At 40.0% G+C, this 19,155-nt stretch overlaps 1 protein-coding gene across 9 annotated transcripts in view; it reads right to left on the bottom strand.

The window, feature by feature from the left end:
• Positions 1-19,155, bottom strand: part of NFIA (nuclear factor I A) — a 403,887-nt gene that overhangs the window by 314,490 nt on the left and 70,242 nt on the right. The gene's annotated exons all lie outside the window — the stretch shown is intronic.

Genomic DNA, 19,155 nt, shown 5'->3' with positions numbered 1-19,155 from the left:
CAGTCAGTTATGCTGGTTTCACTCTCTTTAGGTCCACTGCAATGGAAAGTTGATATCATTTTGCATATGTTGTATTAAAAAAATGATATTGTACCTAAAAGATCGTTCAATGGGAGTTTTCAACAACACATGATGGTGGGTTTTGTTGTTCCTGCATGACAAACATGCATTGCAGCGTGCATTGCCACTGTGTTTTTTCACAAGGCATTTGGGACAGGCTGACACTGCAAGTTAAATTTGTGCTGGGTGTAACCCTTTCCTGCCTTTAGGAAACGCAAAGGTGCCAAGTTTGTTGGTATAGTGGCCTGCTGCCAATGACAGCAATACACCACGAGGAGTCAGCTCATTAGGATTAGTGAAATAGCAAGCGAAACACTGCTATCTGGAGTGGTGAAAGCTGAAAATAACCACAATGTATGGGAGTACATAAGTAATAATGGGGGGCAGAAAGGCCTCAGTGTTGCTGTTGCTTTAACACTAGGAGTATTGTGAGGGTACTGTGTTTGTGTGTGTGTGTGTGTGTGCGCGCGTATCCAACACTGTAGAACCACAGGTGTGAGAAGAATTAAACCCTGCAGAGAGCAAGCACCTCACTGGTTTGAATCAATAACACCAACTGCATTCATGAAAACTTTATGTGTCTTTGTGGAATCAAGCTTCTAATTAGTTCCTGAGAGAACCTTATACATCACCTGCTACTGACCCTTTACAAAGTCACAGCTATGTATACTCTTGGCTGAAAGGATAACCATTTTAAGATAAATATAAATTCTACAAAATTTGATAACCCAAATTTTGAAGATAAAAAAGGTTGAGTTATGCAATCCATATGAATGTTAGAAATCAATCAAATATGTACATAATTCCTTATTTCACACAATTTTATATGCTCCTGCTAGTCATGGGGCAATGCAAAACATGGAAGTTCTGTCCCCAGAACTCTGGAATTCTTGCACGGTCCACCTGACATCCAAGTTTTCACCAGGCATTACCCACATGTTTTGAAGTTTTAGAACCAGAAGGACTAATGCTTTAAAGAAATAAAAGATCTCAGAGATTCTTAGCATATCAAATTCTGCATCTAACAATTAATTCCAAGCATACACAGTGCAATTGCAGAATACACACTGGTAATTGCCTTGGCAATCAGAAACTGCCACTCTTAGCTGACCTTAACTGAGTCCACGGAACTCAATTTTACAGATACTTCAGTTGAACTATGATTTGGTCAATGGGGCCATGCTTTGGGGCTCACAAGCTCCTTTCTCTTCCTCCTCATGCACTCCAATATTCTCTCATATTTCCTGTGAGGGAAGGTATTTGAACACATGAAGAAGGGAGAGAACACAAGTCAGCACAGCCCTGACAGACAAACCATGAACCAAGCTACTGAGTTACAACCACTGAACCCTTTACATTTTGTGATCTTAGTATCTGTAATAGTCATGCTCAAGGTATTTTAATGCTGGCATAGTTAACTTGACAGCAGCATAGTAGAAAAATATTATCATTATATATATATATATATATATATATATATATATATATATATATATACTAACTATCAAGAAAAAAAAATCTAATATATGTATAGCAGTAGCTTTAAAATTATACATCAGATAAGTCTCCACCAGGAGTATTGAGTCAGCATCTCTGGTGCAGTGATGTATTTTTAACACTCTTAATATGGGGAAAAGGAAAGTCAGGTGTATAGCCCATGCCTAATGAAAAATTCAGAACGAAACATAGAAGAAATATAATCATGGAGACCAGTATGAACCAATCTAAGCCTTTGAATGGCGTGGTGGTTAAGAAAATATCCTCTATATAACGTATAAAACAGTTGCATAGTCGCACAAAGGGGAAAGAAAGTTGGAAATCAAGAACAAGAAAATCATTTTCAGCACAGTTTCTGTCTGTACTCTTAATTAATCTGGTTATCCACCTTGGTTTTGGCTGACAAAAAATGTTATCACTGTTGCCTTCTCTGTGTTTCAGACCCATCCTTTTCCAGCTCTTTACCTGCATGGATAGGCAGAGGAGAGGGAAGCTTCACTTACTCAATTTTGGCCCGTCACAGAGCTGTTGAAGGACCACAAGCTTTGCCAGAAAAGGATGTCACGCCTTCATTGCACTCCCATTGAATAATCAATTTCATAGCCTGGGAGTCCTCCTCAAGCAGCTTCTGTGGTTAGGCTTGTTCATAACCAGCTTAGGCTGGTTCACTAGCCACAGCTGCTCCTGGCCTGGGATAGCCTGGCCTCAGTTGTCTATACTCTGGTGACCTCTGGCTTTAGCAACTGTATTGTACTCTATGCAGGGCTGTCCTTGAGGTCAAACCGGAGGCTGCAGCTAGTGCAGAATGGGGCTGCTCAGTTGCTAAGTAGGCCTGCCAGCTAGGACCATGTGATGTTGGCAGGGTCAGCCTACCCATGAGGGAAGGCAAGGCAACTGCCTCAGGTGGCAGGATCCACCTGGGACATCAGATCCTAGTGTCAATCTTTTCCCCCTGCCCCTGTTCCTCATGTAGATCTTCCCTGGCAAGCAGGAGGGTGCCATTTTAGGGTCTGCCTCAGGTGCCAGAATGTATTGGGCCCGCCCTGGACATTGGTCCCAAAAGCACTGCAGTGGCTGCCAGTGAGCTACTGGGCCCAATTCAAGATGTTAGTACAAACATATAAAGCATAGTTGTGCCCACTTCCATGTATTTAAATCCATTTGATTTCAGTGGGACTATTTACGTGTTACCTTAGTGGAGTAGCTGCTCACACAATCTCAAACATCTCTGCACAATTTATTGCTTATATCAAAACATGACCAAATGCTTCAACTTGAGTTTCACTATAGGAAATCCTTCAAAAATAAAGGGTTGCCAATGTGTGGTTATAACAGAACAAAATTTGGTGGGTACAAACGTCTAACTGAGCAGACAAGAGTTGATATGGGCTTGGACTGGATAACTAGCCAGACTGTCAATAAAACATATAAACTCAGATGTAAGAATGCTTAAGTAAAATTTCTGTTCGCCACAGCAAATTTCTTGGGGCATTTTTACTTGCAGAAAGAGTAAGCAAACCTGATTTCAAATTGCTAATAATTTTAAAAAATATTTTCTGGAATATGCTATGCTCTTGTGCTTGATTTGTATATATGGAGAAACTAGAATTCTTAAGTAACAAATTCTGACATTGTTTTTTTCCCCTTTCGCACCTGATCACCAGAAGCAGAAAGGTCTCTGTTTCACCACAACATTCCTCAACGCTCATATTAATCCTGGCCATTGAAGCAACATCTCTATAGGCACAGACTAGTTTATACAACTCCCATAGGGACTATTCACTTCTCCATATGTGCAAGCAGTTCCCATTAATGCCTGTCAATAGGAGTTAACACATGAGTACAGACAGGAGAATAGGCCCCTTGCTGTGCTCCTGACTAAATGGCTATAATATGGATTCAGATCACTTATCATTAGAAATCACAGAATTAACAGAGGCTGTCCTTTGTATGTGCTTGTGCTTTAATATTTGTGAGGCGGCTTGCAAAGGCTACAAAAATCAACATTTTGCAGAGCAACAAGATGGACAAAACATTGCATAGACAAGCATGTGTGTGCAGTAGCATCTATGCAAGGAATTGTCATACAATACTCATATTACATTACAGAATATTTTGCATAGTATAAGAGAATGATAAAATGATCATCACTCTTAGTCATTGCACTCCATCAAAAATAGTTATATTGCTATGTTTATGTGAATAAAGTTTCCATTTTAAATAAGGACGGTACAACTGATTTTTAAAATTATAGTATTAAACTGATATTCTCCAAAGAACCAGTGCAGATTTATGCAATTTAAAACATACTGGGCAGTATCCAAGAAATTATGTTAGCAAAAGGATTTCCATTTGTGCAACAGAACTTCCCTTCATTCTCCTCCGAAACTGTTCCGGAGAGTAAGAAGCCCCCAGAACAGATTTAAGGTGTGCACAATCATATAAATTTTTATTCAGAAGTTCCACTGATTTCACTAGGTATTACTCCCAGGTATACATCTTATTTAGTAAACCACACAATTCATGCTTTCCATACAGTTGCGTTGAACTAAAAAGGAGCTCAAACAGTGGCTGCTGGTTGAAGCCTTCAGTCAGGCTAGGATGGAGGTGCCAGTGTGATTCCATTCTGACGTCCTTTGCGACATAGCAGTCAAGTATGAACAAGAGATTTAGAGGCAAGAAAATGTCCTAATGATGTGATCTTAATATAAAACCAACATATGGTAGCTTCAGTTGAAAGTTTTCCTATTGCTTCTGCTACCTGCTGAGTGTTGAAGCCATCACAAACAAGTGCATTGCAATGTGATGTATGTTTTTATTAACAATAAATGTTGCCAAAGATAATGATCTGAGAGAAGCCTGGATAGCCAGACTATGTTAGTTCACCACAGAATGTCTTAGGACCATCTTAGTTGAAGAACTGTGATTAGAACTTTGGACATATAACCACAAAACTACTTTTATAGATCAGGGAAGCTATTAAAGAAACACACAGACAGGCATATGCACGGATGAAATTAGCACTTGTAGTAGTATTTAAGCTAAAACAACTGACCAAAGGAATGCTGCTTTATGGTTTTAGAAATGTATAGGGATTTAAGATGGTTTCAGGTCAGACTTTCTGAAACCAAAATGAAAGTGCAAAATGATTACAGTTATATCTTGTATCAAGTGGTTTTCTACTGATAACCTACCACTAAGCTGACTTTGCAAATGCAGCCATGCACGTCTATTCTGTCAGTATGGTTCAGCGAGAGAACTGTCAATGTTCAGTGGCCCTGAAAATCACACATCCTCTGTGGTCCAATTTGTTTCAATCAAAGGTGCTTAAATACTTCATTACCTATAGGTGAAGCCCATCTCCCCCCCCCCCCCCCGATAGATTAATTGTATATTGCTAAAACTGGTTTTATTTTTTGGATTTAGTTAGCAGAGGGCACACCAGGTTGACTGTATAATGCTGAAAATGTTATTTTATTTTATTTCTAACAGGACTGGGAGGGGAGACTAAAATATGGACATTCCCACCACTGCTTAATTGAAATATATATAAAGGTAATGGGACCCCTGACCGTTAAGTCCAGTCGCAGACAACTCTGGGGTTGCAGCGCTCATCTCACTTTACTGGCCGAGGGAGCCGGCGTTTGTCTGCAGGCAGCTTCCGGGTCATGTGGCCAGCATGACTAAGCCGCTTCTGGCAAACCAGAGCAGCACACAGAAACGCCGTTTACCTTCCCGCCGGAGCGGTACCTATTTATCTACTTGCAATTGATGTGCTTTCAAACTGCTAGGTTGGCAGGAGCAGGGACCGAGCAACGGGAGCTCACCCCACTGCGGGGATTTGAACTGCCAAACTTCTGATCGGCAAGCCCTAGGCTCTGTGGTTTAGACCACAGTGCCACCTGTGTCCCGAATAAACCCACCTATATATTTTGCTATATATATTGCTTTCTTCGAGAGACAAGTAAAATGATGAGGTGGCTTGGCAAATTCTGCTTATTAGTGTTGGTTTTTCAACTTGGGGTCTAAACATTTGCAGTGCTGACTTGTTCTTGTATGGACAAGCTGAAAGATTAATGGTGATGATAATGCCAACAAGTTGAAGACAGCTTATAATGACATACAGTGGTACCTCAGGTTACAGACGCTTCAGGTTACAGAACCTTCAGGTTATAGACTCCGCTAATCCAGAAATAGTACCTCAGGTTAAGAACTTTGCTTCAGGATGAAATTGCATGGTGGTGGCGTGGCAGCAGCGGGAGGCCCCATTAGCTAAAGTGGTATCTTAGGTTAAGAACAGTTTCAGGTTAAGAACGGACCTCCAGAATGAATTAAGTTCTTAACCCAAGGTACCACTGTAGTACCATAATAAATCCAAGTACCATAAGGTATCCTCTTAATGGACCTACAGATTCTGCCCCCCCCAATCACTTTTACTCCCTCTCTTATACCCCTTATATTATGACCCCTGGTTCTTATGCTCCATTACTACAAAGAGAGGAGAACTGATGTCTGTTTTTCCTTTCTTCCACCTAACCTGAATGCAAGGACACAGCATAGCTCCAAACCACAGAACACTGGGATTTGTAGTTTTGTTACTGGGAAATTTAATTTTCTTATTTCCCTTCGTAATGTATATGCCACATCAGTAGAACTAAAATAAAGCCAATCAGAGCAACTAATGCAACATAATTTTTTGAAATAAAATAATCTTGAAAAAGTTACTCAGAAGTCCAGTTCCCCTTTGTGCCTTAATGGGGGCTGGGTATACCTCTTCCCAGCCCTGCCAGCATCATTCTACTAACATTGGTATCACTGCCCATAGAAAACCCTAAAACAGGGTATGCCAGGGATGGGCTGAACTAGCCCAGGATCTAATGGATCCCAAGCAGGGCTAACCCAAGACGTTTTAGCACCAGATAGATAGATAGATAGATAGATTCTATACTTCCCTTAATCCGAGGATTACAAGGCAGTTTACATTACAGTGGTACCTCGGGTTACATACGCTTCAGGTTACAGACTCCGCTAACCCAGCAATAGTGCTTCAGGTTAAGAACTTTGCTTCAGGATGAGAACAGAAATCATGCGGCGGCAGCAGGAGGCCCCATTAGCTAAAGTTGTGCTTCAGGTTAAGAACAGTTTCAGGTTAAGAACGGACCTCCAGAATGAATTAAGTTCTTAACCCAAGGTACCACTGTAGTACCATAATAAATCCAAGTACCATAAGGTATCCTCTTAATGGACCTACAGATTCTGCCCCCCCAATCAGTCTGGAAAGCTAATTCAGCGAGATACCATTGTTCCACATAACTTGGAAAGTTCTGCAAGCTCTTGGCAGATACTTTTTTCAGAGTTTGCTCCATTACACAGTTGCAATAATTGTCAACATTACCTCACCTTTCTTTACAGTTCATAACTCATTCTAATCTGGGAACATCTAGATCCTAACTACAGTTTGTAGTAGGATGACATAAACTTTTGGATGCACATGACACTTTACTTTATTGAAGCAATCTAGCTAATGCTCAGTTTTGTCTACAAAAATCTCAAGGGATTTTGAATGGCTCAGAGAAGGCAGACAAACAAAATCACAGATTGTTCCCTCAAAAATCACCATGCTTATTCATTATGACAGAAGGGGACAAGCAATTCGTAGCAGATTCATTTATATAATTAGTCATTCTTAATTGAGCAATGTTTCACCAAATCATTGACCTTTCAAATTCATAAGGTACCAAAAGAAACCTCTGCTTAGTTGATGAAATATTTATATATCATTGAAATACCCGACATTTATCTCTGATATGAGTGCAGAACAAATCATAAGAATAATCTCCTAGAGAATTCAATTAAAAGCAGTTCTGGATACCTGAAAGTAATTACACTATCACATTCTCCATAGGGTTTAATTCAGGCCAAGCCACAACTACTGTGTGTCCAAAAGATAATGAATTAAAGCAATGCTTTGGCATATCCCCTTACTGAAATGTTAGCAGCCTTCTCAAGTGACGTGAAAAATAGGCTTCAATAAAATGGGTAGGAAAATATATGCAGTTAAATTCAATCAATAAGCTGTCCTTGACCAATGTCCAACTTTTAAAAACAGCTCCAAATGAATTATGAGGACTCCCACTCTGATTTTAAGTGTATTAATTTTGCAACGTATATGCTGAAAGCTATGTGCTGTTTGAAAAGAGGATTTCAATAGAAACAGAACATATTGCAAATATATCACACGTTCCATTTCTGATGCTAAGGATGCCTAGACCAGCTAGCATGAGGATGGAGAACTCTGAGCCCCTTGAGGAAGAACAGGATAAAAATGAAATAAATAACCATTTCCTTTTAAATCCTATTGTTTCCACCACTTGCACACACACAAAAAAAGTCAAGGAAAAACACTCTCTTTCTCTATCTCTGTGTGTATGTGTAAACACGCACACACACTTTGATAAGCCTAGGTGTCTGTGTGAAAGCTGAAAAGTTGGGGGTCAGAAATGGGAGCAGTACCGACCTTCTGCCCTTATATAATTATACAGAGTTGGCTAGAACACCATCTTAAGAAGAGCCCTGCTGGATCAGGCAAAATACCATCTGTTCTCAAAGTGGCCAACCAAGCCACTTTCGGAAGCTCACAAGCAGGATCTTCCTGAGCCCCTCTCTACTGCAAATGACCCCTAATGAAAGTTGTGCATACGCACTTCCCTCATACCAATGGAAAATGTTGCTTCCAAGAAGTGGGTGGCACACCAACAATAGCCGAAGAATGGGCTTCAGTTGTCCCAGTGTAAGGTAGATCAATCAATGTTCATCCCTTCCTATAATACAGGAAGCTCTTGTAAGTCACCAGAGAACATTTTGTTATTGGGTGGTATATAAATACGTATTTATTTACACTGTAACACACAAAGCTGTTTCCTGGGACAACTCTCCCAACAGCTCCCATAATGCTTTGCCAGCCTTCCCATAGTTCTCTTGTAAATGGGGTACCTGAAGCTGCTAGATGGCAGGGGTTTGGTGGTGAAGGAAGGCTGCTATTTCATGACTAAAGATTTAGGCTCGGACACATGAGGTCCAAGATTTAGGCTTGGACACATTGCACAGTTTTGTATTTGCCACCATAAGGTCTGAGGGAGGAGAACTAACCACAGTGGGTGTGCACTAAGGGTGTGTCTCCTGAGCCTGATTTCTCTGTCCTTAAAATCCTTTCAGCCAGGGTTGGCATCAAGGTGAACAAGGCTGGACACCTGCTGAGGAGGTCACTATTGATCCCCACTGGGCCCAGAGGGAACTGCAAACGAACAGGCAGCAGCAAGTCATGAGAAGGAGGAAGACACACTTAATGGATAGTCTATGATTTCAATATTCTAAATGACATACAAACAAATATGTGGTATGTTGACGGGCGTTGAGCCAAGGCCAGATATGATAAATCTGAATACAACCGATGAACAGTAACTCCTCCTGCAGAATGGTTTCATTAAAATCTATATGTCACTATGTCAACAGGACTGTAGTTATGTAAGCAGTTTGTATATTGAGTTTCCAAACCATTAGACAAAGGATAATGCTTGAGTTTACTAGGATTAATTTTGTTGCCACACATTCCTAGAAATGAAGAAACTCAGCTAGTGACAACAGTGCTGTTGCCTCATGCAACGTTTAGCTGTGCACTCATATAACACAAGGCCAACACTTCTTTTATTCCCGAAGCAATAGTAGTTGGCACCTGAGATGTTTGTTTTCAACAACCATAGCTGAAAGTCTGAACTTGCATCTGCTTAGTTGAGTTATGGTAAAAACAAGCAGAAATGGAAGTTCTCACTCTTGGACAACACTGAACAGGTTACTTCTAAGCTGGCAACTGCATCTGACCACTTTCCACATTCCATCCTGGAAATGGGAGGAGAAAGTACACTGGAAACACATGTAAATAGGTTTGCTGCAGATTGGGGGCCCAGACATTTCAGCTTATTCCCTCCAATAACATTTGCTGATGACAACTCCCACCCCCCATGTCTTTTTGAGTTCATCTGTGAAGGATTGTCCACCTGCTGCCTTCTCGTGGGCTCTGGAAAGATGCCAGAAGATGGCAACGGCATGTACTACTTTGGGGGATTTGGGTGTGTGTGGAATAACAAGGAGTCTGTTATGACTGGGAACGTTTGCAGTACTATAAATAACTCTATCAATATTGTGATAATGGCACTTTAAAGAAGTCTATTTTACAAGTGTTGAATGTAAGAGACTGCAGCTGTGCTCATTAATTCTGAAGTATGCTTCTCTCTATGTACAATTTGCAGGTGTAACAATAGGGGTGTTGATTCATTGGAAGCCTAGCTTGTGATTGGAATTCATTCGTATTTTAAAGAAGAAGAAGAAGAAGAAGAAGAAGAAGAAGAAGAAGAAGAAGAGGAGGAGGAGGAGGAGGAGGAGGAGGAGGAGGAGGAGGAGGTTACACTAACATTGTCAGTGCCTAATAAGTCATTATTGTGCTTGGCAGAAGAAAAGCAAATTACAGCAGTTTAATTGAAAACCTTAAGAGGTAAAAGAGAAGAAGACTGTTAACACAATTTCAGCAAGACTCAAACATCTCCTTTCTACCAAAGAACAAGTACTACAAAGGAGAGAAATAGATTTAAAAATAATCATTAATTGAGGTAAACTTGGCACAAAGATGGCAGAATTCTAATTAACTTGCAACCTTTCTTATCATAACATTCGGTTAGAGAGATGGCACTGTTCTATTTCCCCTTGCAAGCTAATATGGAGCTGAAGTATAAATTGACACTCCACAGCATACATAAATTTTCTTTATTCTGAACCAAATTTAATTTCTGCTATGCTATTTCTGGCATCCTGAAAACATCCAGTTGCCCCACCTGGACTTGACATTTCCTACTTAGCTTGAGTTAATTGGCTGTAGAGTGGGAAAATCGTGTTAATTGGGTCTGCTTCATTGAAGAAAACAGTTCTAGAACAGGCCCACCTTACAAAGGGCTATTGTAAAGTGCCATAAGGCTCAGATTGGAGGCTCAGGGAGCACAGCCCAGATGCCTCATTCTTTGTACCACTCTGTCCAAAGGGTGATACTGCAGCTGCCAACAAATCAGGTGACACAAGGGGCCAAAAGGGGTTCCACCATATTATCCTGCTCTTCAGCTGGCAAGACTCCCAGATCAGCTTACATAAAAATATTTTTCAAAACACAAGTACTCAGTAAAAACAACAGCAATATAAGCAGCAGAGCAGAAAAATATCCCAGCTAAAAACAAAAAAGGCTATTGACTCGAAAAGGTCTGGTCTGGGCAAGTAATTCACCTGACACCAAAGAAGAAAAGAAAGCAGACTTGGTACCACATGGCCCTCTCTGGAGAGGGACTTCTAAACATGGGGCACTATAATCAACAACAACAACACCCTGTCACAGGTCACCACCCACCTTACTGTTGATAGCTTTGAAGGACAATTGTAGCGTTCAGGCAGCTTTTCGCAGAAGAAGGTGGTTCTATAAAGTTGTTGACAATTGCCTAGTCCTTAGTCTGAACAACTCATCATAAGGGCAAACCTGTGTTAGTACTGCCTGTCCACACCTACAATTTTGATCCCATGCTTGCATTCAGGATTGTAGCTGAGGTGTGCAGCAACAGGACCAAGCCTGAATTTTTTTGCCACCTCATGCAATAAAAGAGCTGTGCTGAGCAGAGATCCCGCATAATATTGTATAAGATGCTACGGAGCAGCTCCTGAATTTGCAAAAATTGTGGCTTAACATCTTTGTGGCACTGAGGGGAGTCAGGGTGTGTGCGTGTTACACCTTTCAGAATGCATGTTGTTTTACTGGCACTGTTAAAAGCCTGGCCTCCTAAGAGACTGCTTGGCTTGTTTGTGTAGCTGCCCAGCCCTTGACAGCAAGGGATAGCAGATGGCTCCTACAGTATTTCCAGCAGAGACCTTGGCCTACCCAACTTACTCAAGGAAAGTGTAAACAGCAAATTAGCAATTACTGCTAAGGTGCTGGAGGTTACAGATAGAGGAAAAATCTAACCCATACAATTTCAGTTCTGCCGTAAGGTTCATGCAAATTTATACCTTACCTTACTAATGTTAAGATTATTCTCCTTAACCTTTTATAATGTACGTGAAGCATGAATAACTCTTTTCCAAGTAGTAACAGTGTTTGTTATCTGTTGCTGCTCTGAACTAATTTAGGTGCTGCCCCCATAGCACAATAACAGAAGACAAGGTTTAAGGATATAGCAAGAACTTTGATGGATCAGAACCAAAGGCATATCTAGTTTGGCATCCTCTTTCTCAAAGCAGCTGGCCAGCTGCCTATGGGAAACCCACAGGCAGCACAGAAGGGCAAACACCCTCTCCCACTGTTCCCCCTTCCGCCTGCAACTGTCCATGTTATTTTGGACGGACATTCCTGTGCTTCCCTTTATCCTGGCTGTTGACCGGCCCTTTCCCCCTTACCATTCAGAGTTGCTTTGTTATATTTATTTAAGTGTAATTGTGCACACATCCACCTATCCCCACATTTCTCCTAGTTATCTTTCTCCTCCTTGACTTTTAAAGAACCATTTTGCAAACCCATAGACATTTATTTTATATACCTTGTCTTTCCTTCAGCATGTCTCTATAATGGAAATATCTGTAACCTAGTTCACATTTATTTTGGCAGATACGTACTTTGAGATCTCTCAGTAAAGCTGTTATATAAGAGAAACTATGATTGTGCATTAAGCCAAACCAGATGTCTAGTGAGAAGAGAATATTCGAAATAAAATGGGATTGAATGGTTCCCCTCCCCCTGCTACATTGGTTCTTTCCTCTTTTCCTGATTACTATTAGTCTTGACAATAATGATCTCACCAAAGATATAAGCAGCACAGTCCATTCTATGATTTAATCTTGATCCCAACAGATCAGGGTTCGATTTAATTGCTCTACAATTAATTAGAAACAGAGGCAAAATGTTAAAAAGAGAATTTTCACATATATCCAAGAAGCTGTTTACATTCAATTGGAACTCATGTTAGACCGAATCATTAAAACTATAAAAGATTACATCTGGGCAAGAATTAAAGCCAAGCCGATTCATTAACCCAAATGGTGGCCTACAGATTACTGACACAGTATTGCTGCTCTAGCGATCAAAGGATCAAGGGATACGTGACCAGATGACCCTAATTGAAACAGTCTCCACTGAATTTCGTAAATGGAAAACTTGAAAGGATTAAGACGATATTCACCAACTTCTGTCAACATTGAAAATAAATTGGTTCTAATAGCTTAACTGCATAAATACTGTAATGAAAAAGAGGGAAACAAGGACAATGGAAATCATTTATACAAACCACAGAATATTTTATTTATTTATAGAAATATTTCTATACAACCATATCACAAAATGTCAAGTTGGCGTAAAATGCTAAAATCAAAAACATTATTTTACAAATTAAATTTAAATTTAAAAATACAGATAATCATCAGGGTGAGTGATGACACAGTGTTGGAAGTGTTAGGTATATTGTGTTAGATATCATGGAATAGTTTTCTAAATTGTTCTTAATCATCTGATTAAGACTAGAGGAGCTCTGGAATTTACAGCTGAAGAAATCTCAATCATTAGCCTGTCAAAAATATGATTTCTGATCTTTGGAAAGAAATATTTTTGGGAACCATTATTCAATTAACCATTTGACACACACCATCTTTCCCAGAAAAAAGAAAAAGAAATTAACGGCCGGTTGGGTTGAAATAGATATCATAGTTTCATACTGTGCCTTACAATGCAATATTAAGCATGTTTATTCAGATGGAACTTTTACTGAATGCAACGGCACTTGCAATGCAATGTTGATGGATCACATTCTGTGGTTTACAGACAGCAACCTCCCCCTCTTTAAGGGATTTCCACATCGCAGATGAAAGGTTCATTTTTGTGTGATAGTAGTGAATCTGTGTGGGATGCGGGTGGCACTGTGGGTTAAACCACAGAGCCTAGGGCTTGCCGATCGGAAGGTTGGCGGTTTGAATCCCCACGACGGGGTGAGCTTCCGTTGTTCGGTCCCAGCTCCTGCCAACATAGCAGTTAGAAAGCATGCAGTACAAGTAGATAAATAGGTACCGTTACGGCAGGAAGGTAAACGGCATTTCCGTGCGCTGCTCTGGTTCGCCAGAAGCTGCTTAGTCATGCTGGCCACATGACCCAGAAGCTGCCTGCGACAAACGCCAGCTCCCTCGGCCAGTAAAGCGAGATGAACGCCACAACCCCAGAATCAATTGCGACTGGACCTAATGGTTCCTTTACCTTTTCCTAGTGCATCTGTAAGCAGGGCATTCACTCTATGAATAGGAAGATTGATACTATCCTCAATTAATTTATGTAATATATTGGTAGTTCTTAAAGACCATTAACAGTAATGGTTTTCACAACAACCTGTGGCATCTATCATAGAAGAAACACTTTATTTGTTCTGAAAACTGTGCCACTGGTTTCTTTGAATGATTTGATGTTCTGAGACAAAAAGAGAATCATTTCTCTCTTACAGCACCTCCATGACTTCCATGCTTTTATAAACTTGTAAACGAAAATCAGCCTGAAAACTTTTGATGCTAGATTTTTTTTCTGTTTAAAGCTGGCATTTACTCCTATTTCTTTTCATTTGTGTTATTGTGAAATTGCTGACTGATCATTACTGTAGGTAGCATTATTATTATGGATTTACTAATCACTTTGTTATCATTTAACGATTTGTACACAATGCTTTACATGCAATACCATATAGGACTAATCAGAAGTAAGTCCAACTGCTTTCAATTGTGCTTATTCCCAGGTAAATGGATGTAAGATTGCAACATAAATCTCTTTGATTGAATTGTGCCCAGTGCTTTTTTTCTGGGGGGACGCATACCCCTAAACATTTTGTGAATCTAAGTTTGGCCTCATTGAGGGGCAGTATTTCAATATGAGTAGGAAAATGAGAGTACCCCTAAACATATTTTTTTTGAAAAAAAGGACTGATTGTGCCTATTGATAATAGTGGTTGCTGCTATTATTTGTATTATTTAAAAGTGGCAGAGTGTGCTAAAGGGGGGGCGGGATATCACATAATGAAGTACAACTAATCCCTAATGCAGGATAAATTACCTTAACTCCTAGGAAACTAAAGCTCTTTAAATTAATCCCCATTATTTGGCATATGAATGAATATGTTTACATTTGGAATAAAAGCCATATTAAACTTCTCACCTTTCCATGGTGCTGATTTACGATTTAGTCTTTCTGGAGGTATGTGAATAAGAAATCTCAGCATTTGTGTGTGTTTTGCAGAGCAAGAAATTCTTTTCATTCCCCAAGACTAGAATAATATTCCACTGAATTTCTATTATTTTTTCTTGGTTTATTGGACTAGTTGCACAGATGTCCACTTTTCCTGTGCCAGCTGTGCAGAGAGCTGCTTCAAGCTTAGACCAAAATGTTGACAGAATAATATAACTCAGGCCAGACATACTGCATTTTACACTAGAGGTCATATGAAAAAGTACTGGCAGCCTATAGCACAAGCTGTTTTACATAAGCATACATTTGGTATGTGAATTACTCAAAGAATGCTGTGGGAGGGAGGGGGTAAGGCAACAAACTTCACAGCCGTTGTAGAAGATGTAACAATTGTTCATCAAATTACCTCAGAGTCTGTTTATGCCTATTTAAGAAGTGTGAGATATCATTACCCACTAAAAGGTGTCAGAAACAATAGTCTCTTCACAATACACTATGCAGGATTCCCAAAGTAGGATGGAAACTGTTTCAGATAATCTAAGTTCTCACATTTTCTCCTTTCTCATGGCTCTGATTCACCCACAAAAAGAACACGCAAAAGAAATAATGTAAAGGCTGTGGGCAAATCATCTAGGATAATTCAGAGAGCAAGAGTCAAATGGTGATCTCGCCCTGAAATGACAAGAGAATGCCAGTTGCAAATGTTCAGTTCTCCCAAATCAGGCAAATTAGGGGGTTTCTCCTCACCTCAACAGGCTTCTTTTTCGTTCCAGAATAGTCTCCATATTCTTAAACAATAATGGGGATCCGAAGCCCTGATTCTCATAGCCTGGTGTTTTTATTCAGGAACCCAAAGCCAAGTGTTAATAATTTGATGAAATTGGGGGGGGGGGGGGAAACACTTTGGATTGGGATTTAAGTATATGTTAATAAATCTGTTCCTAAATTGGAGAAGCAAAGGCTAAGGAGTAAACCCTACACAAATCTGGACTGGAGTCCCTAAGATGCTTGAATGGTACCTTGTACACCTCCTTCCAACAATGCCTGCAGTCAGGCTGGTGCCAAATGTATTGCTATGCTTTCCTTTGGACCACATCAGTGAGGCCAAGAGGGGGTCATGTCATCTGGGTAGCCCAGGACCTCCATACACAATGCCCAGGTTTGTGCCCTGGGGAGGTCACTTTGGTGCTGCTAAAACAGCAGTTTGACTTCACTCCTGGAAGCACACTCCATTGCCTCTCGAGACAGATGGATGCCAACAACACAACAACCTGTGTTGTAGTAAATCATGCTCAGTTCTTTTATTAATACCTGGGAGCAGTGGCATAGTGTGGGGCTTTGCCCCAGGTGCAAAATTGTTAGGGAGTACAAAAATTCAACACCCAGTGCTGCCTCAATACAGCTGCATGCTTCCATTGCTGGGCTCCGTTGAAAATGGCTTCTCCATACGAAGCAGGAAGTGACCTCTCCAGACAACGGGATGACTCTTTTTATCTCCGCACCTGTGATTTCCTGGGTGATGCGGATGCCATTAGCCAGCTGAATGCACATGTGTGCACCGTCTGTTTCCCTCCCTCCTGTTCCCCCCCCCCCCATGGCCCCAGGCACAGGCAACCCATGCTACACCTTGGAGACAATTATCTGTACATCAGTTAATTGGTCAGGGTGAAAATTCTTCTCAGATGAAGGAAGTTTTTTTTATTCTCTCTCTGTATCACCTATATATTATGTCTTTCCTCCAAGGAGACTAGACTGACATAAGAGGCACTACAGGAAAGGTGAAAGCATATGGGAAACATTCACCTACCATCCATTTTTAGCCAAGATTCGTTAGCATGTATTTATCACAAGTTTTCATACCTATGAACAGGGAGGGAGGGTTGATATAGTACACAGAGAGGGGCCTGCCTCTCTCATAATATTTCATACACCAGCTAACTGAATATAGATATATAGTGAAAGATTAATGTAAATGTAAATATCCTATCAAATTGAACTTAGAATCCATCACAGCAGTCAAAAGCATGTAACTGACCACAAATAACCACATTCCACTGGTTTACTCCAACTTATCCTGAATAAAATAATGCCACAAAACATGGAATATTTGCTCAAGTGAAAGATCTGTTGAGTTTAAGGGTATGAAGTTGTAACATAGCCAAGGGTTGGTACCCTTGCCCTCCAAACATCACAAGCAGAAAGATGTTAAAGGGTGAATGCAGATGATCTTAAAGATCATTAGGTGACTAATTAAACATTTGAGACAAACTGAGCTTGTTAATAAGAAAAGCTTACTTTCTGGAAACAGCGTAGGATGTATATTTTAGATAAAATAAAAATTGTGATGGTTGAGTTTGATGGTTGTTAAATGTTTGTTCTTACCCAGGTTTCCCTGCAAGTTCTCATGGAAGATGGTTGTGCCCATTCCATTCAGCTATAAATGGGGGATTTGATGTGTTTTATCGAGGAACTAATACATGACAGCCATATATGGGGAATCACTCATTACTTGTGAATAGAAAGTCATTTTCATAAGGAGCTGCCTTGTACCAAGTCAGACCATTGCTCCATCTCATGCAGCATTGTCTACATGACTGGAAGCAGCTCTCTAGGGTTTTGAATTTGAACCTTCCACTGCCTAACAGGAGATGTCCAGGATTGAACCAGAGACCTTCTTCACGCTAAGCATAAGGTCTACCACTGAAAAAGTGTCCTTTCATCAAATGCCATTTTCCAAACAATAATATGTTTTTAGGTATGACCAATAAATTAATATGCTCACAGTAATATAGTCACTCAGACGGATACTTGCCAAATATTAGAAACAGAGAAATACTAAAACAGAGAAATAAGAATGCTTTCCCCAACTTGCAGTACATTTAACAATAACATTAATTGCTTACTTATCTTTTCAGCATTATTCCTTCATGAAGACTCAGTCTCTACATTTCCTTATCGCTTACACTCTCATTACAGTATGACCAGGATTTATGAGTTGATTACTGTGTGAATGTTAGACCACAAAGTATCATTTATGTTCTGCCCTGACCTTTACTGTGACCTCTGGGGGATTACAGTAAGAAGAAAACGTGTGAACTTGGCATAGCCAAAGGGTGTAATACAACCCTACAGAACTGATAATAAAGCAAGGCTTCACTTTTCAGTGACAAAGGACAGTTTGAAAAGAAGGCCACTAAAGAACCGCAAGAGAATCTGATGTTTTTAGTGTGCATATGTCATGTGTATTAAAATAGTATCCTCAGCATCTTGAGATATTTTCAGTGGACCGTTATTGTAATACTGAAAACAGTCTAAAAAATGGCAAATATTGACATGTTTTTAACTTATCATAAACACATTCTAAGGATCTATAAGGAAAACCTGAATTTTGCAGCTTGAAATTTCTGATGCCCACACCATAAACATAAATACTTGTGTTCCTAAAAATTAAATACTTTACTCCAGATAAGGTCTAGCAAGCCCTCAGTAGACTCAGTGTAGAATAGTGAGTTTGCAGTAGGCATGTTATCTGTTCCAAAGGATCCATTTTTCCCATCCCATCAAGCACTATATGATGCAACAAGTCCAATATATCACCCTAAGAGAACTCAGGCTCAAACGATATCAGAAGCACAAAGTAAGAAATAAGAAATTGTCATTGTATACTCCATGCCAAGTCATATGTCAAAGACACATATGTGCAGTATATTATTAAAGTGAGCATTTAGAAAACATTTACCCATTTTATAGATAGGAAAAACTGAGGCAAAGAGTCTATACTAAAGAGATTCCATGACCAAGAAATCAAGACACATGTAAACAAGACTACATGGAAGTGAGCAAACTTTCAGATCAAGTGAATCTTCACAACATCCTTCTGCATGACAGAATTTGCTCTGGTCGCTATATGACCCACCCAGCTAACACAGACCAATATGGCTTTTCCGTGCTATTTCTACTGCTATTGTTTCCAAGTAAATGATTATTGTGAATGAAGACAAACAAACAAATATACCAACCCAAAACAGTAACTTTTTATTCATCGCCACTACAAACATCTGCTGCCAAGGGCCACCTAGTATTAGGCCTGTCTTATGGCTACAGATGAAAGGGATGTAACTGAAAGGAAATACCAGCTAAGGGAAAGAAGAGAAATAGGATATTTTGTTCAGACACACTGAAAGTACTACAAAAGCAAATCTGTATTGTTTCCAGAATCTGCCTGTCAGTAAATAGAAGATAATTCAGTTATCCTGTCTGATACAACATTGCTGTCTGTTATTTAATTTGATGAAGGTAGCTCT

This window comes from Podarcis tiliguerta (assembly GCF_965153285.1).
Source record: "Podarcis tiliguerta genome assembly, chromosome: 6".
Classification (NCBI taxonomy): Eukaryota; Metazoa; Chordata; class Lepidosauria; order Squamata; family Lacertidae; genus Podarcis; species Podarcis tiliguerta.
Note: the sequence above shows the minus strand (reverse complement) of the source record. Positions and strands in the feature narration are given on the sequence as shown.